We start from the raw sequence: 13,487 nt of genomic DNA, 5'->3' as shown, positions 1-13,487 counted from the left end.
CTAATAAAGCGCTTAGGAAAATTAACCGTGCACCAATGCAGATAACAACCACCTCAACAGCTCCCTTCGAAAGATTGTCCCTAGATATAGTTGGTCCTCTCCCCGAATCCGGTACAGCAAAAATTAAATACATCCTTACCCTTCAAGACGATCTCACCAAGTATTCTGTAGCTTATCCCATTCGCAGTACTACCGCTGAAGAAACCAGCGATTGTCTGATTCACTTTATTTCCTTATTTGGCATTCCCAAAACCATCTTAACCGACCAGGGTTCAAATTTTACTTCTGAAATGTTTAAAGAAACATGCAAATTCTTAAAAATTAAACAGCTCTGGTCGTCTCCCTATCACCCACAGACGCAAGGTGCATTAGAAAGGAGCCACTCTACATTGAAAGAGTATTTGAAATCCTACGTATCCGGAAACCAGGACAACTGGCCAAGATATGTATGTATATACAGCCATGTTGGCATATAAGACTGCAACCCATTCAACAACAAATTATACGCCTTACGAGTTAATTTTCGGTCACAAACCCGTTCTTCCAAACTCCATTTATGAATCAGCTCCAAATGCAACTTACCCTGATTATATTCGAATGCTGCAACATCGCCTTAAAGTCACTAGAGAACAAGCTACTAAACATACACTGAAATCTAAAGAGTCTTCCAAGGCCCGCTACGACGCCCACACTCGCCCAGTAACTTATCATGTTGGCGACTACGTTTATTTGAAAAATCACCTCAGAATGCGCAAGGCTCTTTCACCTATCTGGAAGGGTCCTTATAAAGTAATTAAATTAAATGGTAGGAATAGTTTAACCTTATTGATAAATAGGCGTCACATAATTCATCACTATGATGAAATAAAACTAGCACGCCGATGTAATGCATGAAATTATTATTATATATGTTTAATAAGTGTTTAATAGATAACTATATTCAATACATAACTATAGTAAGATACGTATATTAAGATTTAGTATAGTTATTATTCCTTTACAGTTCCTTGTCTTCAGCACACGAAACATTCATTGAACCCTCAATGAATACATCTGGTATATACTTTGACCCTATCGGGTCACTCAAAATAATAGACGGACATCTTAGTGTAATAGTTCCTGTAGATATTTCTTACATACAACCACACATTATAAATCTGAACGGTGTGATAGGCAGCTCAAAATTCCTGTGTAGGCAAAGTGCTCTCTACTCCAATGTCGAATGTTTAAACTTACACCAGCCGTTATCAATAAGATATAATGACATAGTTCGCGACTTTGAATCAATATCACACTTAATCGAAATTAGAACTAAAAGGTCGGCCTGGTTTGGTGGAGTCGGTACTTTGTCCAAACATCTGTTCGGTACAATCGACGAAAACGATGCCATACGTTATAGTAATGCCATTCAAGTTATAGAAAAAGACCAAACTAAATTATCTAAATTAATCAAACAAAATATTTTGGTAACTACATCAACCATCTCTTCTTTTAAAGATACTTTAAATAAAATCAATATCAATGAACAACAGCTAAACAGTGCAATTGATACTCTAATGCATGCACAACAAAACTCCACATTACTTTCCGACAATCTACTTCAAAGGTCAAAACTTAACGAAATATTGAACGTTCTAGAGAGCAGTTTGTTAACACTATCGTTTAAATTACAAGATATTATTAACGCAATTATGTTCAGCAAGTCAAATATTTTATATCCGTCTATAATAACCCCGAAACAATTGTTTTCAGAGCTTGTAGACAATTATAGATTTTTGGCTGATTATCACCAATTCCCCATAAGTTTGTCATTAGATAATATTTATACACTAATGAATGTATCTGAAATCGCTACCTATTATAATAACAATAAAATTGTATTTGTTCTAAAAGTACCACTTGTCGATTCAAAAGATTATCACTTATACCATAGTATTCCATATCCAGTCATTATTTCTAACAAAACATACGCAACTATCATTCCATCAACTAAATATATCGCCATCACTAGAAATAGAAATCATTATTGTAAGTTGAATAGTTTAATTAGTTGTAAGGTAATATATAATTTAAACTACATTTGTGAAAACATAGATGCCTATTCCAGTTCTAGATCCCCGATCTGCGAATCGGAAATTATTTCTAAAGCCTTAAACTCTGTACCTAATGTTTGTAAAACTAATTTTCTTGGAGGTCATTTAGATATTTTGCAACCACTGTCCAATAACAGGTGGGTCTTTGTAATTACAGAACCTTATAAACTCTCCATAGATTGTCAAGACCAACCCAGTACAGAGATAATAATAGTAGGTACAGGCATCATTAACCTTCCCATACATTGTGTAGCATTTTATAAAGATTCAAGGTTAATACCAAAATATTCAAAGATAATAAAATTTCAACCAATTATTGTAAATTTCAACCTTTTAAACGACTCTTGCTGTAATTCTGTAACTCTATACAAAACTAAATTGCCTTTATTAAATTTATCTAACTTTAACCTTGATTCTATCACCTCCCAACAACATACACAGATAAATAATATTATAAAAAGTTTAGATACGATTAATGAAAAACCGCATATTGTTCTATACGGCGAATATTATTCATATACAACCATAATTATTTCTATTATAGTTATTATTTTTATTTTAGCTCTTTTTTATAATGTTGTAAAATCGGGCACTTGTCACCGTCTTTTAAAATTCAAAACTAAATTAAATATTGAAAAAACCGAAGAATTATCGGAAGTCGCCGCCGTCTCCCCTAGTGTGCCAAAACTCCGTACATCTTTTTCCTAAACTTAACCCTTTTGGGGTAAGTTTACTCTCGGCCCCGGGGCTGTTATAAATGGTTCCCGTATACAATAGTGCTAAGGAACCCCATTACAAATCACAAAGTCAGCAGTTTTATCATCTCTTTATAATTACTCGTATAATTTAAATCAGTTTGAAACCATCATCCGCGCGCGTGACACTTGCCCTAAATTGAGCCCAATTTATTGTAATTTAATTAAATAAATCTATTCTTTCTTAATTTCATTTTTTAAAAAGGCCTTCGGCCAAATCCATATAACAGTACGTACACCTTATCATTTTGTTTGTTGTAGCTCTCTTCTACGGTAAAAATTTTTTCATCCGAAAAAAGAATTTCCCGATATTTTTTTCCCGCGTACCGCTTCAACAAAGCGCGGCACCTCTTCAGTCTCAGGTCCATTAGACGAGCATTCAAACGATGTCCTGTTTTTCTTCGATATGCCCGAAGCCCTAAGTCTTCATTTAACACCCTTTTCACCGTGGTTCTGCTTTTTTTTTTTGGTCAGGAGGAAATCGCCGGATTTTCGCCCTCCCCTGGGGATGGAAGGCGGGGCATGTCGGAGTCGAACTGACTAAAACCTCCTGTCGCTCAACAACCCGCGTCCGAACCTCGCATGAGACAGAACCCATGAAAAGGCAAATGGGGGAAAGTGAGGCGTTTAGTGCGGAGCACATCTCTCCCATCGCCCTCCCCCTCAGGACGCCGGACTGGTGGTCGTCGACGCCACGACCACCAGCCCTCTCGGTTGGCAGGCTATCCGGAGCCCGCCTAAATGGCGCCGGTTAGAATGGTCTATCCTACGGAATACCCCGCTGGGCAGAACCAGCGTGGGTCGAGGATAGCCGGCTTAATGGTTCTGCTTAACCCCATCTGAAGCGCCAATAGTTTCTGCTTACGTTTGGGATTTCTTTGAATTCGCGCCTTCACATCTTTTATCACTGCTGGAGTCCTAACAGACCGAGGGCGACCACTTCTTGACCTGTCATCTACACTAGAGTCTTCATTGTATCGTTTGATGGTACGATAAACGAATCTTTTGGTTATATTCAAATTTTTCAGTATGTTAAAAATTTGAATTGGCGCGTAACCGCAACGATGCAACGCAATAACTGTAACACGGTCTTCTTTAAGCGTCCACTCCATATTTAAAAATGAGTAAAATTCTAAAAGTATACATTTTTATTTTCATGAACAATTCGAAATTCGAATTCAATAAACTTTTTTGTGGCCAGCATTCTAAAAGAAAAGTTTTTACTGTGTGACAATACTTATGACCTGACTAGTTATATAATAAAAAAAATGTAAGTATTACTTAATTTTTTTTCTTTTTTTAAATAACCCCGGTCGTGTAGTGTGTAAGTTAGTAATAAGACAATCTGAAATATAGCGTTGTGCAATTAAGACGTGCATTTTATTATATCCCACGAACCCCGCACTCCGCACTCTTTCATGTAATTGCCTTTCTTGTTCTACAGTATCCTCGCTCAATAATTCAATTTTTCGTTGAACTTCATCAAAAATGGTCAATAAGTTTTGAAATCTTTCAAGTTTAAATTGAAGCTTATTAAGCTGAACCTTAGCCATAACCTTAGAATCAATTGCTTCTATAATTTTCGTATACATTTGAAAGGCAGTTACTCTTCCCCTAATCGTACCACGTTCCTGAATTAATGATTTCAATTCCACCATAATTGCAATTAAATTTGCCATTAATTGCAATTATGGTTGCCATTAAAGTTGCAACAAAATGGGCGAATAATAAATTAAAAACAATTATCAGGCTGCTATAGGTGTCCTACAGCGGCAGCCAAGTTCCCTTAGTCCACTCCGTCACTGATCCCGTCTTACGCTCTCCTTGTTCCACTTCGATTAATATACGCGCAGTTGCTTTGGTTGGGATCCAAGGGGTTCCTTGGCGACTCGCATAACTTGAATAGTCGACAAAAAACTAATAAGATAGCTGTGTGTACAATGACTTTTCGTGAAACTCTATATTATATACATAAATCACACTTTAACGATAAGTAGTGCAAATAAGCTATTGAATAAAAATTCTTAACTTTTTCCAACATAACAGCATACGAAATAAATAGTATTGTACAAAAATTTACGGTTAAAGATAGATATTGCGAAGATTCGTAGCAAAAAATGTTGGCGTGTGCGCGGGTAGATATAGTTTCATTCCCAGGCAGCAATCAGCAAAGCATCAAAAAAAACTTACGAAAATTATGCAAAAATACATCGTTAAAATAGCAAATTATTAGATTAAATTATTAGTAAATTAAGTTAATTGCGTATTGATTACGATCGCATATTGCGTCGACAACAATAACAATGTCGGTATATTTGATTTACGCAAGCAAGCATTCTGCGACAAAATGAGGCTAAATTCCCATATTTAATGAAAATATAATTGAAAATTGGCTACTTCCTTGAACGAGCTCAATGCACCAGTAGATATGACAATCCAGCAGCTGTGCAGTTGTCAGGTACGAGCAATCCAACAACCAACATTAATGGGCTATTTTTCTTTTCGCCTTCACGTCACATCACGTCCGATCCGTCCGGTCAGAGGGTTTCGTCTTCAAATCACGATCACGTCGGGGTCACCATTTTCTGTTCGTGACGATGGTGAAGAAGAAACCACGCATGACAGTTAATTTTAATCGATTTATTTAATTACTTGCAAAATACATTATATTAATCCATCCAGTGCTACACAGCAGACCTACGCAACGAAATAAATGCTACACGGTTTCGATTAAATAATATGACATCGCAACAAAATAAAAAGCAAAATGTTTATTTAATACAAATGCATGTTGAATTGTTTTTATGAATTGCTTCGAACAATACACTCTCCCTTATACAAGTTCTAATAAAAGAAAATTCTCACAAAAAATATATATTATAAACGTGAATATTTCGATAAATCCGGAATGTCATGTAAGAAAATGAGCAACGGGTTAGATTATCAAAACATCCTTTGGATTAAACAAAAGAACAAAGCCATTTAATGTTAAAACTAGTTATTGACAAATAATATAGGTCAACGCTTTTGTGAATAGAAAAATGGGAAGTATTTTCCGTCACACCGTCCATTAGATTTGATTGTTTTATGGAATTAAGAACTCACTTTCCATAAAATATTATAAAATAATAAAAGAAATTAGTGAATAAATAGATATTATACTAAACACGTCATTTCTGATCCTCCCGATCCACTAACGGTGCTTTTAGGTACCTCAAGCACCGGCCATCGTTCTCGTCGAACCCGTCACTTGCGACGAAGGGCTCGACGAGTAAATGAACCCTCAGACACAGCCCACTGAATTTCTCGTCGGATCTTTTCCGTAGGTCGCGTTTCCACTCCGGTGGTAGATTCTGCGAAGCACGGCTCTTGCTAGGGTTCGTGTTAGCAACGTCATCAGGTTTAAGCCCCATGAGCTCACCTACTATTTACAGCTATATCAAGAACTCAAATTATAATGTAGAAGTTTTACTGCAAAAATAATTACTACATATTTCTTCAATATGCTATTTAATACATAAATGAGCTCCAATCCCAAATTTGTAGCTATTGCTCCACTTTTTCAAAAATAGAAGCGATTTAAACAAGTCTTTGTATTTCATCGTTAAGTCCATAAACGTTGCCAAAAATTAAAAATTCCAGAGCTGTGTCACCTTTGTCCGTTTTTTACAATAAAACATCAAAATTGAATGTATTTGTTAGATTTACTAATATACACAGAAAAACTTTCGACATCTGCTTACCATCATATTTCTGTTTTTTTTTTGTAATTTCGTCTGTTTTTTTTTAATAGTAGTCAGTTTTAATAGTATTAAAATAAGCCAGATACAAACAGTACAACTAAAAAGATTTTACTGCAACTTTTCACATTTAAAATACGGTAAACCTTTTTCCCCAGCGTATTCGTAGGGTCGTAGTGTCAATTGTATTGACAATCGAGACCTCGACCTAAGATTTCAAGGCGAGTGAAAGTATTCATGTGTGGGCTCCACTGTGGGCTTCGCACTGAGCATCAAAAGCGAATTTCAGCTCTTTGTGCAGTACATTAGAAAATAAAAAGCACAATATTGTAAACACACAGATTATTTGTTAAATCCTGGAGTATATTATATATACATATGGAGAAATACTACTTCAAACTCATAAAAATAATACACCACATGTACACTGCTTGTCATTTAATTTTAATTATACATTTTTTTTGGTACAAGTTAATCGTACATCTTAGATGCCCTATTCAACGCATCCTCCTCTCCAGGTGAAGGCAAGATGCTTTACGGATATTTCCTAAAGCGAACAAAATAGGAACTCGAACAAAAAGGCATCGATAAATTAATTGCATTCGGTCGCTTGCCGCCGTTTATAAAGTTCCACCTTTTAATTAGTTTAACGTATGCAGTATACATTTAGAACTCCTTGGAACTAATTTATTTTTGAACAAGTGAAAAGTAGTTTTCCACAAAAGCTGATATACTTGAGTACTATATGTAAAACATTAAACGAACCAATTAAATTCTACAACAAATATCCTACTTTATAAACATAGTATAATATCTTCGTTCAATTTCGATTTTGTTTTAATTTAGTATCTGGTACTAATATAAAGTTTATATGGCAACTGGGACTGCTAAATCTAAAACATAATCCTAGAACAAGCCAGTAAAAAGAAACTTTTTTGTAGGCTTTTTTGTAATTTAAATTGTTGAACGGCATAAAAATTATGAAAACCTTGGTCATTACGTTCAACGCAAAAAATTAAATTCAAATTAAACTCAATGATTAACTATAAGTAATAAAAAATCAAAATTATTACTTAGATAAAATAAATTTTGCATGTAGAGCTGCTTTTTTTTTTCCCTAACTAAGCTGGTAGCCTGGAGCGGCTATTCCAGCGTAACCGTGGCTAGTAGGTGAGCTCACGGGGCTCAAACCTGATGACGATGCTAACACGAACCCTAGCAAGAGCCGTGCTTCGCAGAATCTACCACCGGATCGGAAACGCGACCCACTGAGAAGATCCGGCGAGAAACTCAGTGGGCTGTGTCTGAGAGTTAATTTACTCGTCGAGCCCTTTGTCGCAAGCGACGGGTTCGACGAGAACAGTGACCGGCGGTTGAAGTACCTAGAAGCACCTAGAGCTGCTCTGAATTTGCTACGAACTGCCCGCAATAAAGGCAGCGCTGGAGAAATCTCAGTTCCCGCTCAGCTTTCGTCGCGGAAAGGCGCCGGGCCTTGCTAGCTCCACTACTCAGATTAAATGTATCTAAATATAGATAATTATAATTAATTCAAAAGTGTTGTCCTTTTCATTACAAAACTTGCAGAGCCTTCTGGAATAAGCTGCTTGGGATGAGGTAAGTCATTGTTAATAAGTTTTGATTATTTGATGATTTGATTTTTTTTTTGGTTTTTCGAATTGTACTTTTTCTATGTGCAATTATTGAAGTTCAACTGTATTAAAATTGATTTATTTTCATTTACTTTAGTTTCAAGGCGGTCAATTATTGTTTTCCATTTATTAAAATCGTTGAATATTGATTAGTTGACTGAGGATAGATTCTAATTGTCATTATTCCTTTTTTTACTCTACAGATTTATTACTCTAATTAAGTTGAAAAAACCCACTTTTCAACTGCATCGAAGAACAAAGAATAGCTTATTAAATTCTTGTATGTAACTCATTATGAGTCTCACTCACTCGGTATGAGCATTTTCAAAAATATGCACGACATCAGAAGTCAGAAAATGTTTTTCTTCTCCTAACTTTTTCAATATCAAATAATATATTATTTTAATCTTATATTTCATTTTCTGTTAAAAGACGGGGATAAATTTTAACAAACTCGCTTTGAGTGCATCTTTAGAGTAGGTGCTCAAGAAAATAAGAGCGTAATTTCATTTTCTACTTCCGCTTGTTGCACTTTTTGTTGTTCTGCAGTTAGTTTGGCTACTTTTAATTTTTTTACTTTTTTTTGTTGACGATGATGATTTTTTAATTTAAGACGAATATTTTTTTGTTGACGAAGATGGTTATTTAATTCTAGATGAATTGATGATTACTTTTTTAGTATCTATTAAAAGCTCTGACTAATCATCTTAAGGAGAATTATTTTTACACTATTTAAAATTTCCGGACTAATTCGAAACGAGTATTGCGTTTTATGCCGTACAAAAGGATCTTCCGCTTGGCCCACTGAATTGCAAGTCTTACCGTTGCTCATGGACATCTTCAATATCAGGATTCAGGCACCAAGCCTTTGCCTACCGCAATGTCCGTTGTATTTAACTCATATTTTTTTCCGCTAACATAACTACCTAGTAATATTTTGATAATCTTTGACAACTGCTTGCGACCATTAATTTGAAAAATTAAAAATGATAATGCAACCATAACCATAAATCAGCCCAAAAAAATGCAGCAGTCCTGCATTCTTAATAAAAATTTGTAAGTAAATAATAGTATACATATTATTTTAACGAAAGAAAATTAACGATTATTTTATTTTTCACGTTTTCATATTTCGTAGCCCAATAGTTAGTGACGTCATGAGTCTATATATATACGCCTTGTATGCTTAGAGAAGCCTTGACTACTGCGGTAATTAATTTACCTAAGGAAACTTAGAGCACTAATTTTATTTATGTTAGAGTTCCACGATCGTGGAAAATCGAACCCAAGTCAATTTCGATTCCGATAATGTATTGGAATAACAGATACGGCTTTATTCTAAAATATTTGACTTTATGTCTCAACGTGGACGGCAGCATTAACGTTGCGTGCTTTCTATCTGCTCTCGTAATCGCTAACTATGCTACACTACAAATAAATAATAGTTTGAAAAAACTAAAAAAATACGCTTTTATAGAAAACCCCGCTAAAAAATAGAAAATAAATTTGAATTAAAAATAGGGTAAGAAATAATTATTTTATTGTAAAAAAAGCGTGGGTGCATGGTATCAGTAGTTATAAATATTTTATGAACAGATTTGAGTAGAATGGTTTATTGATAATATCCTGAAAAGCAACCCACCCTTTTTCACAATAAAATCATTTTTTCTTACACTATTTTTAATTCAAATTTATTAAAGTTTATTTTCTATTTTTTAGTTGGATTTTCTATAAAAGCGTATTTTTTTTTGTTTTTTTATATAAAATATATAAAAGCGTATTAAAAAAGATTAGGGTATCTTTCTTAGGCCCGGACTGGTTGGTATTATCATCCTACTTCTACCGTCCACGAGACCCGGCTTGAAGGATAGAACAACCATGAAACAAGTTAATTGTGTTACAATAACTCCGGGTACTTAGCGGTAGGCAGCGGCTTGCCTTTTCCCCTGGCATTGCTGACGTCTATGGGCGGTGGTAACCACTCTCCATCAGGAGATCCATATGCTCATCTATCAAACTAAAAAATAAAATAAAAACATGTCTCAAAATGAGTGGGACTTACATTGGGATATCTTTTGGCTCCCAGGTGAATTCTAAGCACATTCGTTGTTATGGATAATAAAAAAAAAAAGAATTTGTGTAGATGTAGAGCATGCATTAGTGCATTAGTACTCTTTCGCATTAGTACCCATATATGTTTCGTTAATTCAATAAAATCTCACTATGAACAATAAATCTCAGGCCACAAAAACAAATAATAATAATAATAAACATTAAACATAATACAACAAATACAAAAATAAATTTCCTTAAATCTGGATACACGAGGTATAATTAATGAATTACAGCATTTCTAAAAATAGATGTCTAAAATAAGGTGTGGACATAAGAACATAACAGTCTGAGGGCGGGTTACAATACGTGTACATTATTATACATCCCTACTAATATATAAATGTGAATGTAAGTTTGTTTGTGACGCTTTCACGTGAAAACTACTTAACCGATCATTATGAAACTTTGTACACATATTCTTGGAGGTATTATAAGTAACATAGGATACTATTTATTAAGAAAAAAAAATGTTTTTTACGAAAAATTAAAAAATTGTTTGTCAAAAAATCTCAAAATCTAGCTTCTTCAACGCCATCTACCGGTTCAGTAATGAAGTACCAAACCAGAGTACTGTAAACTTCTATCAACAATTGTAACTAGATAAAGGGACACGTACAAAATCGAAGCAAAAACTGTCCACGTGAATATACACATACATAGCTACGTTGGTTTACAACAAACGGAGAAAAAAGTTTTGAAACAGTTTTAAATTCAAACTAATTACAACTATGCCACCTAGTAATAAAGTTCCAAATCTCCAAAACATTATCTAATACTTACGATCATTCGTCACAAAGCAATAAATTACTCCTGTCACTTACAAATGAAAAGGAATATGTTAAACAACCTTTAATGTTAAATGAACCTTATGAACCAACAAATAAAGTAATTTTTTCCGTTATACCTTTGAGAACTAACATCGTTTTGATTTATTTATTTTTGCTTCTTGAAATTTCAATTTCTATTTACTACAGGAGGTAACGGAGTCGCGTTGAACACTAAAATAATTTATTATATGAATAAAAGTAAAAGTGGTGGTAGGACCTCTTGTACTGGTGGTAGGACCTCTTGTACTGGTGGTAGGACCTCTTGTACTGGTGGTAGGACCTCTTGCACTGGTGGTAGGACCTCTTGTACTGGTGGTAGGACCTCTTGTACTGGTGGTAGGACCTCTTGTACTGGTGGTAGGACCTCTTGTACTGGTGGTAGGACCTCTTGTGAGTCCGCACGGGTAGGTACCACCGCCCCGCCTATTTCTGCCGTGAAGCAGTAATGCGTTTCGGTTTGAAGGGTGGGGCAGCCGTTGTAACTATTCTGAGACCTTAGAACTTATCTTATAGAATATCTCGAGGTGTGTGGCGCATTTACGTTGTAGATGTCTATGGGCTCCAGTAACCACTTAACATCAGGTGGGCTGTGAGCTCGTCCACACAGCTAAGCAATAAAAAAAAAAAAAAAAAAGTAAAAGTGTAGTTGTTTACTTTTTATGTTTTGAGGATTTATGTTTGTTGGTATCTACACATTACTTATTATTTTATTAGCGTTACGTTTTGTGTAATAGATATTTTTATAGTATATTTTTATGTTTTCGCGACTAGTACATATAATAAAACAACGTTTAAACGGTTTTAAGCGCGATATTTTTATTACAATGCTTCGGCCACGTTTCGGTAGCCGTGAACACGGAAGGCAAAGATGTCCAGTGTCAATGAGTGCAGTTCTTAGCTGGCTTATAAAAGTAATCTCTTCTTTCTCTGGCGACAATCGAGATCCATTCTGCACACGTGATTGCTAGGAAAGCTAAAATAAAAAAGGAAAGCTAAGTATCCAATGAGAATCCAACAAACAGACACAAAAGCAGAATTAACCAATTTTAACTAACCAATTTTGAAGTACTGCTAACAAATTTTTAAAAATTATTACAACACAAATCTACTCCATTCATTTACTTTTCTTTTAAACAAAAATTTTGTCCAAGTGTTGGCGAGCCTTGGCCAACATTTGTAGCGGTGGATAAAATCGGTAATTTTGTTTAAAATTTAATATTATTTATTAGTTTAAAGCTTAAAATATAACGTATACTTCATGTACTTACCAAAAGTAAGATACTCCGGCCGTTAAATTGCTTTTTCGGGCATTATTTGCAACTTTTGAATACACACTGCGGCATTGTGAGACGAGTTGACATTGGCTGAGTCGGAAGTGAACTAAACAAAATAAGAGCTCACATTTCAAGTGCGCTGTTATTTAACGAGACGGATTTTTGCGCCGACCCGAAATCTAGTTACTATTGTTGATCGAAGACTGTAAATGAAGTCGCGGGTAAAATTTAGCGTTATGCCAAAGTAACTATTCCACGCGGACGAAGTCGCGGGCAAAAGCTAGTTATATTATAATGCGTGTTCAAAATAATTTTAATATTCAAAATAATAATTATTATAATATAAATAAATATAATATAATATAATATAATATAAATATAAATAATTATTATTTTTACGAGACTCTGAGTACTAAATGTACCTCGCGGTTTAGCCCATAACCCCTTTGCCTTTTTCCGGGACAGCCATTTCTGTGTCATTCTTGTGGAGGGTATACGACAATGGGAACATCTTCCACCGAACGGGTGACATTACTTGGTAGAAAGCGGTCGGAACGTTCGTTGTTGTTTTTTTTTCTCCTACCTATTCGCAACTTCGAGGGGTTATTCTAGATTCGCCCAATTAGTAGGTGAGCTCACGGGGCTCAAACCTGATAACGTTGCTAATACTAACCCTGGCAAGAGCAGTGCTTCGCAGAATCTACCACCGAATCGGAAACGCGATCCACTGAGAAGATCCAGCGAGAAACTCAGTGGGCTGTGTCTGTGGGTTAATTTACTCGCCGAGCTGTTTGTCGCAAGCGACGGGTTCGACGAGAACGATGACCGGCGAATGTAGTTGTTCGGAACTTGTATATATGCAACCTTAACTTGAAAATGTCGTAAGCGAGATTCAAGCATCTGTTAAATATCTTGAGTTTGTGTGATGGCTATCCGCTACACTGCCTTATACATAAATTACCAATTGATTTACGAATTTGGTCTATAAAAACACTAACATGCAAACATAGGTACAATTGAGCTTACTGAACTAG

The 13,487-nt window shown here is 35.2% G+C and overlaps 1 protein-coding gene and 1 long non-coding RNA gene across 3 annotated transcripts in view; one reads left to right on the top strand and one right to left on the bottom strand.

The window, feature by feature from the left end:
• The first annotated feature begins 8,066 nt into the window (after positions 1–8,066).
• The window catches only part of NGR-B4 (neuropeptide receptor B4), a 46,359-nt gene continuing 40,938 nt past the window's right edge, over positions 8,067–13,487 (top strand). For both annotated transcript variants that reach the window (XM_089729029.1, XM_089729020.1), the window contains exon 1: positions 8,067–8,202. The gene's annotated coding sequence lies outside the window, so the exon portion shown is untranslated. The remainder of the gene's footprint in view (positions 8,203–13,487) is intronic.
• LOC149503526 (uncharacterized) lies at positions 11,917–12,654 on the bottom strand. The gene is made up of 2 exons (XR_016325054.1): positions 12,448–12,654; positions 11,917–12,152 (listed from the first exon to the last, which is right to left on the bottom strand). It is a non-coding gene; the product is annotated as an uncharacterized LOC149503526 (long non-coding RNA).

This window comes from Bombyx mandarina, chromosome 01 (genome assembly GCF_030267445.1).
Source record: "Bombyx mandarina strain Sakado chromosome 01, ASM3026744v2".
NCBI classification, from domain to species: Eukaryota; Metazoa; Arthropoda; class Insecta; order Lepidoptera; family Bombycidae; genus Bombyx; species Bombyx mandarina.
The sequence above is the reverse complement of the archived record's forward strand: the minus strand, read 5'-3'. Positions and strand labels throughout refer to the sequence as shown.